At 42.8% G+C, this 19,311-nt stretch overlaps 1 protein-coding gene and 1 pseudogene across 1 annotated transcript in view; one reads left to right on the plus strand and one right to left on the minus strand.

Moving 5' to 3' along the window:
• The window catches only part of ABL1 (ABL proto-oncogene 1, non-receptor tyrosine kinase), a 182,938-nt gene that overhangs the window by 9,422 nt on the left and 154,205 nt on the right, over nucleotides 1-19,311 (plus strand). The window lies entirely within an intron of this gene.
• LOC117073337 lies at nucleotides 560-886 on the minus strand (annotated as a pseudogene).

Genomic DNA, 19,311 nt, shown 5'->3' on the forward strand with positions numbered 1-19,311 from the left:
CGGGAGGCGGAGCTTGCAGTGAGCTGAGATCCGGCCACTGCACTCCAGCCCGGGCGACAGAGCGAGACTCCATCTCAAAAAATAAAATAAAATAAAATAAAATAAAAAATAAGAAAAAGAATTACATTAAATGGACTAAATGAGAAATTAAACTTTTTATTCACTTATAAGGAATGAAAGTTCTCAAATAGTTAACTTATTTTCTTATGTATCCTAGGACTTTTTATCTAGTTCTGGGGTTTCTTTCCCAATGAATAAACTTACATATGTTTATTTTATTTATTTATTTTTGTATTTTTAAAAACCAGAACATTAATTGTGAAGCTACGTTTATTGAAATTCTTGGCTGGGCTCTGTGGCTCATGCCTGTAATCCCAGCACTTTAGGAGGCCAAGGTGGGCGGATCACTTGAGCTGAGGAGTTTGAGACCAGCCTGGCCAACATGGTGAAAACCCGTCTCTACTTAAAAGTTAGCCAGGCGTGATGATGTACACCTGTGATCCCAGCTACCTGGGATTGTGCCACTGCACTCCAGCCTGGGCAACAGAGTGAAACCCTGTCTTTTAATTAAAAAAAAAAAAAAAAAGGCAATTCTTGAGATGAACTGGCTGCTGCAGCTGCCCTCTTGGGTTTAGGTGTTGTTCCTTTATGGAAATCCATGCCTGAATCTGCGGTGTACATTTTTTAGGTGCCTCATTTGGCCAGTCCCAGTGGCCTTTAGTCTTTTAGCCTTGGCACTCCAGTCATACTTCCTCTTGCGCTTGGTGGGGTAGCCACATTTGCCGCAGGTAGACTTTGGAAGGTGATAGGCCTTAGAGCCACAGTGGCAGCACAACGTGTACGTCGTATTGCAACGCTTTTCAGATGATAAGGTTCCCTTTGTCATCTCCCTTCTGTGTTTATTTTTTTATTGGGTAAAATATACACAAAAATTACCATTTTAACGTGTTTAGGTGTGTAATTCAGTGGCATTAAGTATATTCACAGGGACGCAATCATCACCACTATCCATTTTCAGAACTTTTTCATCATCCTAAGTAGAAACTCTATAACCGTTAAAAAATAATATCCCATCTCCCTCTTTCCCCACCTCTTGGTAACCACTTTTATGCTTTTTCTCTCTATGAATTTGCTCATTCTAGGACTTCATATAGCTATTATAATACAATATTTGCCCTTTTGTATCTGGCTTCTTTCACTTAGCATTTTTTTTTTTTTTTGAGACGGAATTTCACTCTTGTTGCCCAGGCTGGAGTGCAATGGCGCCATCTCGGCTCACTGCAACCTCCGCCTCCCGGAGTTCAAGCGATTCTCCTGCCTCACCCTCCCAAGTAGCTAGGATTATAGGCATGTGCCACCACGTCCGGCTAATTTTGTGTTTTTAGTAGAGTCGGGATTTCTCCATATTGGTCAGGCTGGTCTTGAACTCCTGACCTCAGGTGATCTGCCTGCCTTGGCCTCCCAAAGTGCGGGGATTACAGGCATGAGCCACCGCACCCGGCCTCACGTAGCATGTTTTAAAGGTGCATCTGTTGTTGCATGTATCGGAATTTCCTTCTTTTTCTTTTTTGAGACGGAGTCTCGCTCTATTGCCCAAGCTGGAGTGCAGTGTCGCAATCTCGGCTCACTGCAAGTTCTGCCTCCCGGGTTCATGCCATTCTTCTGCCTCAGCCTCCCCAGCAGCTGGGACTACAGGCACACACCGCCACGCCTGGCTAATTTTTTGTATTTTCAGTAGAGACGGGATTTCACCGTCTTAGCCAGGATGGTCTCAATCTCCTGACCTTGTGATCCGCCCGCCTCGGCCTCCCAAAGTGCTGGGATTACAGGCGTGAGCCACCGCGCCCGGCCGGAATTTCCTTGTTTTTTAAGGCTGAATAGTATCCTATTGTGTGTGTGTGTGTGTATATATATATAGACACCAAATTTTGTCCATCTGTTGGTGGAACTTGTGTATGGTGTTTTTTTTGTTTGTTTTTGTGTGTGTGTGTGTTTTTTTGTTTGTTTTGAGACAGTCTCACTCTGTCTCCCAGACTGGAGTGCAGTGATGTGATTGCCTGAGCCCAGGAGTTCAAGCTTGCTACAACCTTGACCTCCTCCTGGACTCAGACAGTACTCCCACCTCAGCCTCTCGAGTAGCTGGGACCGCAGGTGTACACTATCACCCTGGCTAATTAAAATAAATATTTTTATAGAGACAGAGTCTTGCCATGGTGTCCAAGCTGGTCTTGAACTTCTGGGCTCAGGGGATACTCCTGCCTCAACCTCCCAAAGTGTTAAGATTACAGGATTGAGCCCCCTTGTGCGACCTGATTTTTAAACAGTTTAAAATATATATATAATATGCATACAGAAAGGGGCACAAATTGTAAATGTACAGCTTGATGCATGATCACAAAATGAATCCTCCGTGTTCCACTATCTTGCTCAAGAAGTAGAAAATTATGAGCACACCCCAGAAAACCTTGTGCCCTCTTCCAGTTTCACTCCTGCCTTCCTCCTCCTCAGAGTCTTACGTTTTAGCACCATCGATTAGTTTCCCCCGTTTTTGTTTGTAATATTCCCTTGTTATCCTTTTAATGTCTGTAGGGTCTGTGGTGATACGCTTTTTCCGTTCCTCATATTTGTAATTTGTGTTTTTTCTCTCTTTCTCTGTCACACACACCTTTTCAGTTAGTTTTGCTGAAGGTTTACCAATTTTATTAATCTTTTCAAAAAAATTTGTTAACTTTCTCAGTTGTTTCCATTTTATTGATTTCTGCTCTTTATTTTCTTTCTTTTACTTAAAATTTTTTTGTTTTGTTTTTAGAGATGGGGTCTTGCTATGTTGCCCAGGATGGTCTCAAACTCCTGGCTTCAAGCGATCCTCCTGCCTTGGCCTCCCAAGGCGCTGGGATTATAGCATGAGCCACTTGTACCCAGCCTACTTTGGGTTTAATTTGTTCTTTTTTTTCTGGCTTCTTAAAGTAGAAATTTAGATTGATTCCAAACCTTGGTTGTCCAACATAAGCATTTAAAGCTGTGTATTTCCTTCTGAACACTGTGTTAGCTCTGTCACATAAGTTTTCATGTGTCATTATCAAAGTGTTTGATTTCCACATATTTGGGAATTCTAGATATCTTGGTTTCTAATTTAATTTCATTGTGGTCAGAGAACATCCTCTGTAAAATTTCAGTCTTCGGACATTTACTGAGACTAATTTTATGGCCCAGCATATAACCTGTCTTAGCGAATGTTCCATTTGTACTTGAAAAGAGTATGTGTTGTTGCGTGTAGTTTTCTATAAACCAAGTTGTTTCATGCTTTTGTTTAACATCTTCTGTATTCTTACTTTTTATTTTTTACATATTTCATCTATAGCTTTGCTGAAGTTTTTTGGGGGGCGGTATCTCTCTTTTTTACTGAGAGTGATGCTGAAGATCAACAGCTATAATGATATATTTGTTTATTTTTTCCTTTAATTCTATCACTTCTTTTAGTCTTAAAAGCATTTATTCGGCTGGGCGCAGTGGCTCACACCTGTAGTCCCAGCACTTTGGGAGGCTGAGCGGGTGAATCACAAGGTCAGGAGTTCAAGACCAGCCTGGGCCAAGATGATGAAACCCTGCCTCTACTAAAAATGCAAAAATTAGCTGGGCGCGGTGGCAGGTGCCTGTAATCCCAGCTACTTGGGAGGCTGAGGCAGGAGAATCGCTTGATTCTCTGGCGGGTGGAGGTTGCAGTGAGCTGAGATAGTGCCATTGCACTCCAGCCTGGGCGACAGAGTGAGACTCTGTCTCAAAAAAAAAAAAAAAGCATTTATTAGAAAACAAGAAAGACTGAAAAAGTACAAGAGAACTAAGCATGTAACTCAAGAAGCCAGAGAACCAAAGTAATCCCACAGCACACAGAAGAGAATAATAAAAATAAAAACAAATTAAGAATGGAAATGATCAATAAAACTAAAAGCTAACTTTGAAAAATAGTATTGATCTAGGCACACTTCTGGTAAGACTAATGAAGAAAAAGAAAAGGTACAATATTTAGAAAATAAACAATATTTAGAATGAAAATATAACTATAAATATTCTGTCAGTTTTTGCCTCTTTTTTTGTTTTCTGGAGACAAGATCTCTGTCACTCAGGCTGGAGTGCAGTGGCAATCTTAGCTCACTGCAACCTCCGTTTCCCAGGCTCAAACTGTTCTCCCACCTGAGCCTCCTGAGTAGCTGGGACTGTGGGCGTGCGCCACCACGTCCAGCTGATTTTTTTTTTTTTTTTTTTTTTGTAGAGATGGGGTTTCACCATGTTACCCAGGCTGGTCTTGAACTCCTGGGCTCAAGCAATCTGCCCTTCTAGGCCTCCCAAAGTGCTGGGATTACAGGTGTGAGCCACTGTGCCTGGCTGGTTTTTTTTTTTTTTTTTTTTTTTTTGAGACGGAGTCTCGCTCTGTTGCCCAGGCCTGGAGTGCAGTGGAGTGATCTCTGCTCACTACAAACTCCGCCTCCTGGGTTCATGCCATTCTCCTGCCTCAGCCTCCCGAGTAGGTGGGACTACAGGTGCCCACCACCACGCCCAGCTAATTTTTTTGTATTTTTTTTTTTTAGTAGAGATGGGATTTCACCGTGTTAGCCAGGATGGTTTCAATCTCCTGACCTGGTGGTATGTCTGCCTCGGCCTCCTAAAGTGCTGGGATTATAGGCGTGAGTCACGGCGCCTGGCCTGTTTTTTTTTTTTTTTTTTTTTCATAGTTTGTGTTTTTCTGCTGAGATTCACCATGTTTTCATGTATTAGGCCTATCTTTTCCTCTAGATCCTAGAAGGTATTTGTAATAAAGACCGTACCTGCTAATTTAAATATCTGAGTCATCTTGGGGTCTGTTTTTATTGATTGCTTTTTCTGCATATTATAAGTCAGATTTTCCTGCATTTTTGCATGTTAAATAATTTTGATTATATGCCAGACATGTGGGTGTTATATTGTAGGGATTCTCCATCTTGTTATCTTTCTTTAAATAAGTTTTCATTTTGTTTTGATAAGTAGTTAGGTTACTGTAGTTACTTAAATTACTGTAAGTTACTGGTTGTTAAGTTCGTTTGACCCTGCCAGGTTTGGTTTTATGTTTTGTTAGTATAGATTTATCCTCGGTCCAGACACCCGGCCCTTACAATAGAGGGTAGTCTTTAGACTTAATGCTTGGCCTTTTTGGGATCAAAACAAAATGACAAGTGCTCAGCAAAGTCTCTCCACCCTGGATGAACTGGTACTTGAATGTCTTCCAGCACTGTGAAACCTCTGTGTCTGTGCAGTTCTCAGCCTCACAGCCACTGCTGTCTGCTAAACTTTATAGAATCTGGAAGCCATGGACCCATAGGATGCCTCCTACCATCTTCTGCCTACCTCTATGTTCTATTACCCCACCCCTGCCCTCATCTTCTCTCAGATTTCTTGCCATACAAATTCTACCTGCTTCAGCATCCTCAAATCCAAGTCTGTGCTTCCTCAGTTCACAGAGATGGCTGCTATCAGTTTAGGTTTCATCTCCCTGCACTGTGTTTGGGAAGGTGCCCCAGGCAGGAAGTTGGAGGCAACATGCAACTGACCTTACGTTTTTCTCTTTCCTCAAGGGTCACAGCCTATCGTCTTAATGCCTGAAAACAGTCATCTCAAATATTTTATTCAGCCGTACAATTGCTTAGGACAAAAGGATGTCTAATACCACTTTTACTGCATTATGGACAGAAGCAGAAGTTCAATTCTGCATATTCTTTTTTTCTTTTTATTTTTTTGAGATGGAGTCTCACTCTGTCGCCCAGGCTGGAGTGCAGTGGCATGATCTCGGCTCACTGCAACCTCTGCCTCCTGGGTTCAAGCAATTCTCCTGCCTCAGCCTCCTGTGTAGCTGGGACTACAGGCATGCACCACCGCGCCAGGCTATTTTTTTTTTTTTTTTTGTATTTTTAGTAGATGGGGTTTCATCATGTTGGCCAGGTGGGTCTCGAACTTCTGACCTCAAGTGATCCACCTGTCTCAGCCCCCCAAAGTGCTGGGATTACAGGCGTGAGCTATAGTGCCCCGCAAGACTTTTTTTTTTTTTTTTTTGAGACGGAGTTTTGCTCTTGTTGCCCAGGCTGGAGTGCAATGGCGCAATCTTGGCTCACCTGCAACCTCCATCTCCTGGTTCAAGTGATTCCCCGGCCTCAGCCTCCCCTTTAGCTGGGATTACGGGCATGTGCCACCATACCGAGCTCATTTTGTGTTTTCGGTAGAGATGAAGTTTCTCCATGTTAGTCAGGCTGGTCTCAAACTCCTGACCTCAGGTGATCTGCCTGCCTCAGCCTCCCAAAGTGCTGGGATTAACAGGCGTGAGACACTGCGCCCAGCCTCCGGCCAGACTTTTAAATGTGAGCCTTGCAGGTAGTTGTGCAGTATTATCTCCCAGCCTTAATTTGCCCTTCTTTGATGACTCATGAAGGTAAGCACCTTTTCATATGTTTACTGGCCATTTGAAATATTTGTGTACCTATATATCTCTTGCTAGTTCACCTCTTTTGTCCATTTTTCTATTTATGTTTGTTCCTTATTGATTTTTAGGAGTTATTTATATATTCTCTCCTTTTTTTTTTCTTCGTTGTTTGAGGCAGAGTCTCATTCCGTTGCCCAGGCTGGAGTGCAGTGGCATAGTCTCAGCTCACTGCAACCTTGACCTCCTGGGCTCAAGCGGTCCTCCAACTTCATCCTCCTGTGTAGCTGGGACTATAGGTGTGCGCCACCACTTCTGGTTAATTTTGGTATTTTTTTGTAGAGTTGGGGTTTTACTGTGTCACCCAGGCTGGTCTCGAACTCCTGAGCTCAAGCCATCGGCCCACCTTGGCCTCCCAAAGTGCTGGGATTATAGGCATGAGCTACTACCCCATGCCTACCCTGTGTTCTCTCAATACAGGTCTTTCGTTGAATGTATTTATTATGACTATCTTCTTACACTTTGTGGTTCGCTTTTTCACTCTATTTATATAATTATAGCCTTTGTGCTTTTTCACTCTCCTTTTATTTATTTATTTTTTTTTTGAGACGGGGTCTTGCAGTGTCACTCAGCCTGGATTACAGTGGTGGGATCTCAGCTCACTGCAACCCCCGCCTCCCGGGTTCAAGAGATTCTCCTGCCTCAGTCCCCTGAGTAGCTGGGATTATAGGTGCCCACCAACACGCCCAGCTAGCTTTTGTATTTTTAGTAGAGAAGGGGTTTCACCATGTTGGCCAGGCTGGTTTTGAACTCCTAACCTCAGGTGATTCGCCCACCTTGGCCTCCCAAAATGCCGGGATTATAGACATGAGCCACCGCGCCGGGCCGCTTTCTCACTCTCTTAATGGTGTCTTTGATAAACCTTAATTTTGACTTAGTCTAATTTAATCTTTTATGGTTAGTACTTTTTTTGTGGTCTGTGTAAGAAATCTTTGTGTCGGCCGGGCGCGGTGGCTCAAGCCTGTAATCCCAGCACTTTGGGAGGCCGAGACGGGCGGATCACGAGGTCAGGAGATCGAGACCATCCTGGCTAACACGGTGAAACCCCGTCTCTACTAAAAATACAAAAAAACTAGCCGGGCGAGATGGCGGGCGCCTGTAGTCCCAGCTACTCGGGAGGCTGAGGCAGGAGAATGGCGTAAACCCGGGAGGCGGAGCTTGCAGTGAGCTGAGATCCGGCCACTGCACTCCAGCCTGGGCGACAGAGCGAGACTCCGTCTCAAAAAAAAAAAAAAAAAAAAAAGAAATCTTTGTGTCTACCCTAAGGTCACAAAGAAGTTTCACTGTTTTACATCTTACATTTATAGTTCACCTGGAATTGTTTTTTCTGTGATGGGTGAAGGTTCATTTTTTCCTTCATATTGACCTAGCTCTTTAATTGAAAAGAACATCTACTGCTGTGTAAATCAGATATACATGTATGTGTGGATCTGCCGGGGAAGTCCATACCGTTAATTTGTTGCCTTTGTCTGTCCTTGCACCAGTATTACAATGTATTACTGAGCTTTAAAATCAATCTTTTTTTTTTTTTTTTTTTTGAGACGGAGTCTCGCTCTGTCGCCCAGGCTGGAGTGCAGTGGCCGGATCTCAGCTCACTGCAAGCTCCGCCTCCCGGGTTTCCGCCATTCTCCCGCCTCAGCCTCCCGAGTAGCTGGGACTACAGGCGCCCGCCACCTCGCCCGGCTAGTTTTTTGTATTTTTTTAGTAGAGACGAGGTTTCACCATGTTAGCCAGGATGGTCTCGATCTCCTGACCTCGTGATCCGCCCGTCTTTTTTTTTTTTTTTTTTTTTTTTTTTATTTTTTATTTTTTATTTTTTATTTTTTATTTTTTATTTTTTATTATACTTTAAGTTCTAGGGTACATGTGCATGACGTTTATATCATGTATAACTCCCCAATGCAATCCCTCCCTCCTCCCCCCTCCCCATGATAGGCCCCAGTGTGTGATGTTCCCCTTCCCGAGTCCAAGTGATCTCATTGTTCAGTTCCCACCTATGAGTGAGAACATGCGGTGTTTGGTTTTCTCTTCTTGTGATAGTTTGCTAAGAATGATGGTTTCCAGCTGCATCCATGTCCCTACAAAGGATGCAAACTCATCCTTTTTTATGGCTGCATAGTATTCCATGGTGTATATGTGCCACATTTCTTAATCCAGTCTGTCACAGATGGACATTTGGGTTGATTCCAAGTCTTTGCTATTGTGAATAGTGCCGCAATAAACATACGTGTGCATGTGTCTTTGTAGTAGAGTAATTTGTAATCCTTTGGGTATATACCCAGAAGTGGGATGATCCGCCCGTCTTAATGCCTGGTAGAATAGGCCTCTTGTTTTGTTCTTCAATATTGTCTTGGCTTGCTTCTTTGTATTCCATATACATTTTAGAGTGGGTTTTATCAGCTTCCATACCCAATCAGAAATACCCCTTAAGGATTTTCTTCTCTGATTGCACTAAATCTATAGGTTTCTTTGATCCTAGAAATGAATAATAGAATATAAAAAATTCTTACTGATGAAAGAATACCATTTCGGGAGACTTTTTTTTTTTTTTTTTCTGTTAATGATAAAGGCTAAATGATTCCTGTCAACTGTTTCAGATTTTCAACTTTCAAAATACCTGCTGCTGCTTTCCAATTCGCCTTTCTCTGTTCTTTTTTTTTTTTCCAATTGTTCTTTGACACTCAGTACTTGTCCCTTGATAGTGGAGACCATGTTTATACATTTTCATGGATCGAACAGTATTTTTTTTTAACAGACTAGCTACTCAGTGAATACGCAGTTGAATCTACTTGTTTGGCAGGTTCAGGCATTGAACAAGTACTCAGTGCCTGTTCTGTATCAGGTACTGTGTCAGTCTGGTGTAACAGAGCCAGGAACAACATAGCCAACAAAAGGCTCTTTGTGTCTAATTTATATTCCTGAGGACCACCATTGGCCATCTGCTTGGAGGAATGGTTATGGCTTGAATAAACAGTGTAGAGTGGGTCCAGGGAACTGGCTGAGGAAAGGGGACATTTACTCAACCTGATCTTCTTTGTTAAGCAATAGAGAGACCCCTGGTGGAGCCAGCAGTACCCTTTATCTATAATAGCTTGGTTTTCATCTTTTTTTATGTCAGTGGCTGCTTGTGACCTCTCCCCAAATCTAGTGGACTCATTTTCTCTGTGTATTTAATTTTTCTCCTGGAAGTGACTAACAGCTGCTTCTTAAGTCCGCATTCCTTTCTCTAGGTTTCTGACGCTGCCATAATTTGTTCTATCCACTTGGGATACTGCTGTAGTGGGAATATTGTTCCTGTTACCATCTTCAGGTTACGAACCTTTTCCCCAGCTTGTGGTCAAATCCCAGGGGTCTGATGGATCCCACTCATTTTAGGATGTGTATGTGAAGCTAACGTTACAGGCACAGGTTTTTTTTTTTTTTTTTTTTTTTTACTGTGTCCATCTGTTCTTAGAGGAGCAAAGGCTAGCATGATCTTTAAACTCCTCCTTTAAGAGTACTGAATTTCTGCCAGGAGCGTGACTTGTTCCTCAAGTGTCGCTAGGTTAATTGGTATTAGCAATGAGGGATGAAATTGGGAAATCTTAAAAAGTAGAGAATTCCTTCAGATTTCATTCTTGAGAGGTAGAAAACAAGAAATAGAATTGCTAAACAGAGAAGGGGAGTGTTTTTTAATAGAGATATTTTTATATGAGAATAAGAGGATGGGGCCGTAATCTGAGGATGCCTGTCTTGGTTGCTCTTTGGCTTAGTTGGGTCTTGGGTTGGTTTACTTCCTGTACAGATCGTGAGTTACTAGGGGCTGAATTTACAGTAATATCTAAACTGATTGGAACCTTCACTTGAATAGAGTTTAGTTTTGGCATATTCACTTGTAGAGAAAGGAAGGCAGCCAACCCAGTATGAAGAGTTTAGTCAAAACAAACAGCTCCCAGATTTGCCCTGGTAGTGAATAGATTCAGCATAAATGTTTGCAGTTTCTACTTCTTCAGTATCATATAGTAATTTATTGTTTTATTGATGATTCTGCAGCATCCTAGGTTGCAAAGAGTGTCTCTTGTGGATGTGTAAAGTTAAAAAAATTTTCTTTTCTTGTAGCAGGGTCTCAGTATTGCTCAGGATGGTCTTGAATTCTTGGGCTTAGGTGATTCTCCTGCCTCTGCCTCCCAGGTAGCTGTCAGTACAGGCATGCACCTCTGTGCCTGGCTGTAAAGCACTTTCATATACTTTTTTTGGGAGGTCTGTGGTATAGGTAGGATAGTCATTATTCCTTTCTTTCAGTAGGAAAACTTGTGCTTCAGGGTAGTAGTGTTTTTAGGGTTACATTGCTGAATAGTTTTAGAACTGTGGTTGAAATCAAGTGTCTCTTGACAGCTTGAGTGTTTTTCAATTGGGAACATTACTTTTTGAAGATAGACTGTATCAAAAAGTGAAAACATTACTTTTTGAAGATGCAGTTTGGAAACAATTGCATAATTGAAATGAGTGGGGTCTAGTTTTAGAATTTAATCAAAGTTTTAATTTTTTCACAATTTTGAGGTACGTTTTTAATACTCAATTGAGTTTTCTTTCTTTCTTTTTTTTTTTTTTAGACAGAGTCTCACTCAGTCACCCAGACTGGAGTGCAGTGGCAAGATCTTGGCTCACTTCAATCTCTGCCAGGTTCGAGCAATTCTCCTGCCTCAGCCTCCTGAGTAATGGGATCACAGGCGTGTGCCACCAAACCTGACTAATTTTTGTATTTTTAGTGGAAACAGAGTTTAGCCATATTGGCTATGTTGGTCTCGAACTCCTGGCCTCAAGTGATCTACCCGCTTCAGCCTCCCAAAGTGCTGCGATTACAGGTGTGAGCCGCTGCGCCCAGCCTCTATTGAATATTCTTACCCTTTGGTAGTTGGGTGTTTTGGTGTGTAACAAACATACTTTATGTATGCTCTTACGATTTATAATTTTATACTGTTAGGAAATTTTATAATTATAAAATTATTTATAATTTTAAAAAATCTATATATTGCCCTACAAGCTTTGTGGCAGTTTTAAGATTTATTTTAAAATTAAATTGAACATTTTTTGTTTTGTTTTTTTGAGATACAGCCTTGCTCTGTTGCCCAGGCTGGGGTGCAATGGCGCAATCTCGGATTACTGCAACCTCTGCCACCTGGGTTCAAGCAGTTCTCCTGCCTCAGCCATTCGAGTAGGTGGGATTCTAGGCACCCACCACCACATCTGGCTAGTTTTTGTATTTTTAGTAGAGACCGGGTTTCACCATGTTGGCCAGGCTGGTTTTGAACTCCTGACCTCAGGTGATCCGCCTGTCTTGGCCTCCCAAGGTGCTGGGATTACAGGTGTGAGTCACTGTGCTCGGCCTAAATTGAACACTTTTGAATAGATAATACATTTTCTAATTTAAACTACAAAACTACAGTACAAATGTGCATTTTCCGAAGCTTCCTTACGCCTCTGCCACTCTATCCTTTTCCTTCTCCTACTCCTCTGGAAAGCATTTTTTGTATTATTATTATTATTTTTTATCCTTCCAGTGTTCTTTTTTGCAAATACAAGCAAATATATATTTATTACACAAAAGATAGCATACAGTGTATACTGTTCTGTACCTTCTTTTTTGTTTTTCCCTTAATAGATCCTCAGGATCTCCCCATATTGGAATATGTATCTCTTCCTTCTTTTTATGGCTGCATTGAATTCCACCATCTTAGAAGTATAATTGGTTTTCCAACCAGTTCCCTTTCTGGACTTTTGGAGTGTTTGCAGTCTTTAGCTATTATAAACAGTGCTTCAGAGATAACCTTATAGCTGTGGGAGAGATTCCTAAAAGTCAGGGCACTGGGCTAAAGGGTACCTGCATTTGTCATTTCTGTTAGCAGACGGATTCTACTTAGTAGGTAGCTACCATTTTGTGTATGTCTGTGTGTATATATATATATGTGTGTATGTGTGTGTGTGTACATATATATGTGTGTGTGTATATATATATATATATTTTTTAAAAAGGGTCTGGCTCTGTTACATAGGCTGGAGTGCAGTGGCATGACCTCGGCTCACTGCGGCCTCAGTCCTCAGGGCTTAAATGATACTCCTGCCTCAGCCTCTTTAGTAGCTGGAACTATAGATGTATGCCACTATGCCTGGCTGTTTACTGTATTTTTTGTAGAGATGGGGTTTTGCCATGTTGCCCAGGCTGGTCTTAAACTCCTGGACTCAAGTGCTTCCTCGGCCTTCCAGAGTGCTGGGATTATAAGCATGAGCCACCACACCTGTGTTAATATAGAGTAATAGAGATCTATATAGGTAGATATTTCCACATTTTCTTCCATAGACATTATTCTAGTTTACAGTCCCACCGCTGGTAATACAGAGGGTGCCTTCATCCCCAAAGCCTAGCTAAGGGAGTGTATTGTCAAACTTTGGGACTTTTTCCAATCCAATATATGAGAAATAGTATTTTAGTGTGGTTTTAAATGGTAGCTTCCCTGTGAGTGCAGTTGAACATTCTTTTTTTGTTTTGTTTTTTGAGACGGAGTCTCGCTCTTATTGCCCGGGCTGGAGTGCAGTGGTGTGATCTCAGCCCACCACAACCTCAGCCTCCCGGGTTCAAGCAGTTCTTCTGCCTCAACCTCCCAAGTAGCTGGGATTACAGGCATGTGCCACCACACCTGGCTAATTTTGTATTTTTAGTAGAGACAGAGTTTCTCCATGTTGGCCAGGCTGGTCTTGAACTCCCGACCTCAGGTGATCCACCCACCTCAGCCTCCCAAAATGCTGGCTGGGATTACACGTGTGAGCCACTGTCCCCGACCAGCTGAACGTTTTTAACATGTTTAAGGGAGACATATACTTATCTTTCTGTGAACCATCTCACCAGGTTCTTTGTGTGGTAGATATTTAAACAGGAAACTATGTAGGGCCTAGTTGGTTGCCTACATAGAATCCACTACCCTGTCTATGCCCCTTCACTGCCCAGGCATGTCACAAGGAACTGCCCTATCCCCAGCTCCAGAGGGCCTGCTGAGTAGGTGCTTTTTTCAGCCCTGCTTGTATAATAGAATCTCCTCAGGAACTTGAAAAGACTGTTTCCAGGTCTACCCCCAAGGATCAATTTAATTGGTCTAGGGAGAGGTCTGAATATCAGTTTTTTATTTTTAGTTTTTTAGTAAGGAGAGACTTTATTAAGATTTTTCTTTTTTTTTGAGATGGAGTCTCGCTCTGTCACCCAGGCTGGAGTGCAGTGACGCGATCTCTGCTCACTGCAAGCTCTGCCTCCCGGGTTCACACCATTCTCCTGCCTCAGCCTCCCGAGTAGCTGGGACTACAGGCGCCCGCCACCTCGCCCGGCTAATTTTAAAAATTTTTAATAGAGACAGGGTTTCACCATGCTGGCCAGGATGGTCTCAATCTCCTGACCTCGTAATCTGCTCACCTCGGCCTCCCAAAGGGCTGGGATTACAGGCGTGAGCCACCGCGCCTGGCCCGAAAAGGATTTTTCAAGGGGGAAAAAGGACTGTTGAAATAGGGAAGACACCTCTGGCCATAAGGAGGTGTGCAAGCATCTTCTTTTTCAAAAAATGTTTTCCATTTTAAAAGTTTTTTAAATTTTTATTTTTTTTATTTATTTATTTTGAGATGAAGTCTCACTTGGTCTCCTAGGCTGGAGTCCAGTGGCGTCATCTCAGCTCACTACAACCTCTGCCTCTGGAGTTCAAGTGATTCTCCTGCCTCAGCCTCCCAAGTAGCTGGGACTACAGGTGTGCGCCACCACACCCAGCTAATTTTTGTATTTTTTGTAGAGACGGGGTTTCACTATGTTGGCCAGGCTGGTGTCGAACTCCTGACCTGAGATAATCCACCCGCCTTGGCCTCCCAAAGTGCTGGGATTACAGATGTGAGCCACTGCGCCCGGCTACCAGGACATGTTTAAAGAACCCAGTACCTCAGGTTTAAGGAGCTTTTATGTTTGGTCCAGACTATGTTTCAGGGAAGCCACAAGGCAGAGTTTAAAGCCTGCTGAGCACCAAGCTGGTTCTTGGTGCTAGTATGACTGAGACTAGTGAAAAAGTCATGTTGAGGCATCCGCTTAGTTCCAGTGTCTTCCTTTACATCTGCTTGTGCCTACTGTTTGCCACCTTTGTCAGTGTGTTAAAACAGCCTCTGTCTCAGAACAGTGTCTTTTTTTTTTTTTTTTTGAGACGGAGTCTCACTCTGTTGCCTAGGCCAGAGTGGTACAATCTCGGCTCACTGCAACCTCCACCTCCCAGGTTCAAGAGATTCTCCTGCCTCAGCCTACTGAGTAGCTGGGATTACAGACGTGTGCCACCACACCCAGCTAATTTTTTGCATTTTTAGTAGAGATGAGGTTTCACCGTATTGGTCAGGCTGGTCTCAAATTCCTGACCTCGTGATCTGCCCGCCTCTGCCTCCCAAAGTGCTGGGATTACAGGCATGAGCCACTGCAGTGTCTTTTCTTGAGGAATGGTGGCCTTTTAGGAGGAAAGCAAAAAGATAAGACCCAAGGCAAAGGAAGTTGTAGTCTCAGTGCAAAGATACAATCAGAACATTGCATAAGGGGGAAAGAAATGTCATGCTAGTGTTTGTATTTTAATTGCCTTTCCTTATTTAGACCAATAGTAATATCAGGTAACTTGGGTTGAATGCTTACTAAATTCCAGGCAGTAGTCGAATAACTTTTAATATTTAATATTCAGAACAATAGGGAAGAAATGAAAAGTAAGAACTTACTAGCACATCCAGAGTGTTTATATTTCTTGAAAAGCTCATTAGAGGTGGTTGCTGGAATGAGACAGTTTGTGTGCATGAACAAGAACACGCAAAAATATTAAAACATGATATGAGTGATGGTAATATAGCAGGTCCCCAAATAATGGCCTTTTGTTCACTGTTGTTTCATTATCATGTTGATGAGGAAAAAAAAAAATCAGTTCCCTACTGGAGCTACTGTCTGGAATTTACACATTCTTCCATGTCCTTGTGGAACTTAATTCTTGTTTATATCAATTACCTTGCTGATTGATGGACCAATCATGGAAAATTAGGATTGTTTTATGTCATTTTGCTCAAAGCCCCAGTTTCCAAGAACCTATCAATAACATTAAGTGAGAACTTACTGTAGTTACTCCCTCCCCATTCAAAACAAAATTATTGTTTAGTGGATATAAGGAGAAAAAATTTTTTCCCTTAGATGTATCCTTCTGTGTGATATGTGTCTTTTTCTTTTGAGACAGGGTCTTGCTCTGTCCCCCAGGCTGGAGTGCAGTGGCACAATCTTGATTCACTGCAACCTCCACCTCCCTCATTCAAACAATTCTCCTGTCTCAGCCTCCTGAGTAGCTGGGACTACAGGTGCGTGGCAGCAAGCCTGGCTAATTATTGTATTCTTTTTAGTAGAGACATGGTTTTACTATGTTGGCCAGGCTGGTCTTGCATTCCTGACCTTAAGTGATCCACATGCCTCAGCCTCCAAAGTGCTGGGATTATAGGACTGAAACACTGTGCCTGGCCCGGTAAGTGTCTTTTTAGGCAAGCAGTGCTTATGTTGTCTGTTAGTGGTAAGCTGCCTTTGTAGCTTTTGTGTTACCTTGACTGAGACATGATGTGATGTTTAGTTAGTAGCATCCTCCTCAGCACTGTCTTATTCACAGTCATTGTCAATCTAAATGCATAGTGCTTCCCGATTTTTTTTTTTGAAGGCTTTTAAAAAAAGTTTAATTGAGATATGGTTACAATAGAGAAAAGCCTTCAGGAAATATAAAAATAAAAAATTTTTAAGCTTTATTATAAAATCAACACACATTTTTGTAAATTATTCAGTCAAGGAAAATTGATTCAGAAAGCCATTTGAAATTCAATCAGCGTGATCAATGATAGTTTAACTCCTATTCAAATGAAAATTAATCCTCTCGTAGTCAAAGTAAGGAAGATGTAGGTACCCTAAGACCATTTTCAGGGTGCATTTGGGTTATATTACTTCCACATCAGGAACTCCTAATTACTGTATGGATTTTATAAGTTTATCCAACCATGGTATGACTTCTGTGGGTGCTGGTAAGTCCACATTGCTTTGTAATAACGTATAATCATGGCTGGGTGCAGTGGCTCATACTGTAATTTCAGCAGTTTGGGAGGCTGACGTGAGAAGATTGCTTGAGCCCAGGAGTTTGAGATCAGCCTTTAACATAGGGAGACCTCAACATAGGGAAACCCCATCTCTACAGAAAATAAAAAATAACAATAAAAGATGTGTAACACAGTATTAAAGTGAATCAGAAGAGTTACTAAGTTATGATCCTTTAATTGAATCAAAGTTTTTTGTTTAAATTGGCTTGCTGAGGAGTTTCCAGTAAATTAATAATGAATTTTGTAATTAATATTATGTTAATATTAATAGTTATTTTTAATCAGGTTACTGCCCTGCATGCCAACTTCCACTGAAGTGGGAATGTTTCACAGTGACTCAGTGGCCAATTAGCAATGCTCAGATTCGCCATTTATTGAGAGATTAACATACACACAATCAATCAATTAAACATTCACAATGTGGTTATTAAAGGCACTAATTAGGGGAACAGTGAACCACAGGGTTGGCTCAGAAGTTCAGAGCACTGATGGACCCTCAAGTGGGTTGGAATTCCCTTGGATGCTGGTAAGTGAGGAGTGGCTGTTGCTCTCCAAGAGAGCCCCTGGGCGGCAATTGTCATGCTAGGAGGAGGCCTCAGAGTTCTCATGGACCAAGATTCCAAAGGCGCCCCAGGCGTCATCAGCTCCTTGCTATGTGTATGATTCTCCACAGGTCTGCCCAGTGTCATGGTCTCAGCCAGCTCTTGACTCCATTTTCCATCGGTGGTGGTCCTGTGCCACAGCAGGTGTTGTTATCTCACCACCTTATTCTGTTAGACATATGTTTATCACTTTGAAGAAAAACAATTTTACTGCGATCTCAGTTGCCAGTCTAGTACACATGTGCTTATCATTGTGTGCTTTTCTTTTGAGACAAGGTCTTGCTCTGTCACCCAGGCTGAATTGCAGTGGCACGATCATGGCATACTTCAGCCTCTAACTCCTAGGCTCAAGGGATCCTCCCACCTCAGTCTCTTGAGTAGGTGGGACTATAGGTGTGCACCACCCCATACCCAGATTTTTTTTTTTTTTTTTTTTTTTTTTTTGAGACGGAGTCTCGCTCTGTCGCCCGGACTGGAGTGCAGTGGCCGGATCTCAGCTCACTGCAAGCTCCGCCTCCTGGGTTCCCGCCATTCTCCTGCCTCAGCCTCCCGAGTAGCTGGGACTACAGGCGCCGCCACCTCGCCCGGCTAGTTTTTTGTATTTTATTTTTAGTAGAGACGGGGTTTCACAGTGTTAGCCAGGATGGTCTCGATCTCCTGACCTCGTGATCCGCCCGTCTCGGCCTCCCAAAGTGCTGGGATTACAGGCTTGAGCCACCGCGCCCGGCCTTTTTTTTTTTTTTGTAGAGAAGGGTCTCACTATGTTGAACTCCTGATGGCCTCAAGCGATCCTCCCACCTCGGCCTCACGAAGTATTGGAATTACAGGTGTGAGGCACTGCAACTGGCCTTTGCTTATCACTGTGAGGGGTAAACAGTTGCACGGTGGGCTTAATGCCACCTAACACGAGTGGCTTCATGTTGAGACAGTTACATGTTGAGACAGTTACATGTTGAGACAGTGGATCACAAATGATTATTACATAGCGATGAACGGCCACAGGTACATAGGCTAAGGCGCAACATCCCTGCTTCTGGGATATCCTTTAGTCAAAGGGCTGGAAGGGTTCTGAAGGTTTGCCACTTCTCCGTGTTGAGGTACGGAGTTCCTAGACTAAGGGACTGGCTGCATTATTATGTGTGAGTGCTAGTCATGGTGCTACCTGGCACCCACAAATGCTATAGCAGACACATGGTGGAGGGAGAGGAGCGGAATACCAGTTACCATGCTGGAGTAACAGTTACCACACTGGTGTACCAGTTACCACACTGGAGTAACAGTTACTGCACTGATATACCAGTTACCATGCCAGAGTGACTGGTTTTTACCAAGGTCTTGGTTTTGACCGAGACCTTTGGGTTGTACAGAAAGGGCGAGACCATGCCTGTCCTCAGACTTTTCCAATCTAGTATAGAGAAAAACAGGAGCAAGATAAGAACAATGTACTGAAAAGGAAATTGGATAAGGACCTGGAAAAAGGGGTGAAGTGAGCTGGTTGGGATTGGCGAGTGCCACAGCTTCCTGCCCGTTGACAAATCAATGCCGTGGTGGCTGTGGTGTCTCTGACCCAGACCTTCTCAGGCAGGGCCTGGTGCCCTTTACAGAGCAGTTGTGAAGAGAAAGGAACCTAGCCATGTGACCTTTTGTTCCACAGATCTAGTCCTTTGCTGTAATGCGAGACTCAGTCGTCAGCCCACCGAGTCATGTATGTTCTCTGGTTGCCCCTGGTTTTGGCTGAACTCAAAGGGTGGCTATTTGTGAGGAGTATTGGTACTTTTTGCCACTTGTGTGCCCTAACTGTGCTGGATGCCATTTTGGGGATTATGCTCAGCAGTGAGTCACATAAGATGCACACATAGCTTTTCGGTGATTTATCCAGGACAGTGCCTTTACTGACATACTTCTGAGATGTACTGACGATGACTACATTTAAAGCTTTTTCTCCATTGGCTAGCAGTTGAGACCCATTTCAACAAAAGCACTTCCATCTCTCCTGAAGTGCATTGGGAAAACTGGAGGGCATTACTAGATTTATAGATGATAGGCTGTGCTTTAATA

Source organism: Trachypithecus francoisi, unplaced genomic scaffold, assembly GCF_009764315.1.
Source record: "Trachypithecus francoisi isolate TF-2019V2 unplaced genomic scaffold, Tfra_2.0 Contig01585, whole genome shotgun sequence".
In the NCBI taxonomy this organism is placed as follows: Eukaryota; Metazoa; Chordata; class Mammalia; order Primates; family Cercopithecidae; genus Trachypithecus; species Trachypithecus francoisi.